The following is a 2,712-nucleotide window of genomic DNA, read 5'->3' as shown; positions in this document are numbered from 1 at the left end:
GCTTCATTTTGTGATAATGGAGAAAAATCTTCACCAAATTGTCAGCTTCATGGAGACTGTTTTGTTTACTATTATACTTTTTGTTTCCATTTTTTATTTTTTAACTTTTTATTGATTCTTTGTTAGTTTCACATCATGGGCCCCAGCCTCACTCATTTTCCTGTCCCCCTTTATTTACCCTTCCCTCTTACAACCTCTCCTGCCAAAATAACACACACACACACACACACACACACACACACACACACACACACAAGAAGCATAGAAAAAATATCATATCGTAGAAGCTGTAGTGTGTCACAGTGTGCCCCACAGTCTATCCCCCTGTCCACACTCTTTACTTCCAAATGTTCATTTCAATTAGTCATTTGCTCTGGTTCGAGATCTCTGGCTCCTGTAACACCATCAGTATTAGATCCTCACTGAGACTCCTCTCAGTTTTCCAGTTGTTGCCCCTTTTCTTAACAGAGACCCTATGGTTTTGGAAGAGCAGGACTGACTCTTTCACTCACCCCAACTGTTCGAAGATGATATAGATGTTGGGGTGGGACAATTCAGAGCCCTGGATCTGAGTCTGGGTGGTAGCTGAGCTGGCCCTCTCTTACCTGCACCCCTATGGTGAGCTCTCCAGCACTGCTGCAGCTAGGCCACCCACTGCTGCTGTCAGCAGGCGGCAGGGTCAGCTCTCCTGCTCTCAAGCTCTCAGGCCCTGCTCACCTGCTCCCACACCTGCATGAGCCAGCTCCACTGTGCTGCCCAGTCAAGGCATGGGGGCCTGCTCTCCCAAGTGCTGCAGCCTGAGAGGGACTGACTGGACCAGCTCTCCCGCTCTCACTCTCTCAGGGAAAGCTCACCCATGCCTTTACCATCCGGACCAGACCCTTTGTGTTGCCCAGGCAAGGTGCAGGTCCTGTTCTCCAGAGTGCTGCAGCCAGTGAAGATGCACGGCTAGCTCTCCCAACTCTCCCAGGTGACAAGGGGGCAGGGCTTCTCCCTTCACCCAGGCCACCTCATGGCCGAGGGGTGGTGGGGCCAGCTCTCCCTTGCTCACATCCTGGAGGCCGGCTTACCCACACCCCCAACACCAGGGCCTCTACTGTACTATCTTGGCAAAGTATTGCTCTTCCAAGTGCTACCAACAGTGAGGAGACCAGTTCGCCAGAGCACTGCAGCCAGTGACGGGGGACGGCCTTGACCAGGAACATCCTCAGGTTCTAATGGTGTTAATATGATTTGACACTGGCCCCTGCCTGCTACTAAGGAGCATAGACCCAGACATGGCCTACAGCAACAGCTCTGGCTGGGACCTCACTATGGCTCCAGACAGTGGGGTTGGCTACCACACGACAGGTGACTCCTCCCTAGTACCATCCGAGAGTCTCCAGTTCCATGTCTCTTCCGAAAGCTGTCTACCTGCACATCATGGTAGCTCCCACTGCAGGCTGGCCACTTAGCTCACAGATCCCAGGGTGACTACCTTCAGTGAAAGCTGCATGGCATGATGGCAAATGCTTATCTATGGCCCTCATGTGGAGGTGCACGCTGTGCTCTAGGGGAGCAGGCAAGTCTATGGGTGGTATGGAAGTCCACGGGTCTCTGAATGTCTTCCTCCTCCCTCTCTGAGCTGTGTGCTGGTAGGCGGGGTTCTGTATGTCTGTGGCCCACCTGTGCTGTGGGGTGGAGGAAAGGTCTGTGGGTATCTTCCCCCCACCCCCTGCCCACATCGAGTGGCATGGCAGGGCGCTGGTCTCTGTCTTCCTCTTCCTCTTCCTCTTCCTGCACTGCGCTGTGCTGCATGGATTTAATTTGACCTGATTTTTCTGTGTCCTATGCTGAAAACAGCATTGCCAGGCATGAAGCTAGTATGAACAAAGCACTGTCATTGGCTCTGCCCCTGACTGACATAAGAACACCACCACCAACAAGGTATCTCTTTGTACATTGGCAGGAGGGTACTATTACACTTAGAGCTTACCCAAGGAGCAATAAATCATTGCTCAATGTATACTTGATAAAAGAATGAATAAATGATATGCATCAAAGAGTTATCTTTAGGTAGTAAGGTTATAGGTGATTTGTTGGATTTCCTCCCCCCCCTTCAGTTTAAATGTGTTTTGTGTGTTATATTTTTGCAGTGGGAGGGAAAACAAACTTTGAAAACAGCATAAAATCAATATATTAGTAAATGTGAATGACTCCAGAGTAATAAGACCATTTTGAGTAAATGCATAATCAGAAAGGGTGGGATTACTATTGAAAAGTTCATTGGACTTGGTTTCCAAACAAAATTTTCAAATTGATCACTGTGGGGGCTGGCGAGATGGCTCAGCAGTTAAGAGCCCCGACTGCTCTTCCTAAGGTCCTGAGTTCAAATCCCAGCAGCCACATGGTGGCTCACAACCATCTGGAATGGGCATCCGATGCTGTCTTCTGCTGTGTCTGAAGACAGAGACAGTGTACCCACATATATGAAATAAATGTGGCTGGAGCAACCTGGGGCTGGAGCCGGAGCGTGCTGGACTGGAAAAAAATTTTTAATTAAAAATTTAAAAAAATAGATCACTGTGTGCAAACAGGTAAAGAGGAACAGGACACATAAAGTGAGGTGAGTAAGATCTACGAACTTAAGATGGTAGGAAGTTACAAATGTTCCTATACTGTTACAAGACATAGAAATAGTAAGCCATAAAGCCAAAAGCAAAACAAAAAATT

The sequence above is a fragment of the Mastomys coucha genome, chromosome X (assembly GCF_008632895.1).
Source record: "Mastomys coucha isolate ucsf_1 chromosome X, UCSF_Mcou_1, whole genome shotgun sequence".
NCBI lineage: Eukaryota > Metazoa > Chordata > Mammalia > Rodentia > Muridae > Mastomys > Mastomys coucha.
The sequence above is the reverse complement of the archived record's forward strand: the minus strand, read 5'-3'. Positions refer to the sequence as shown.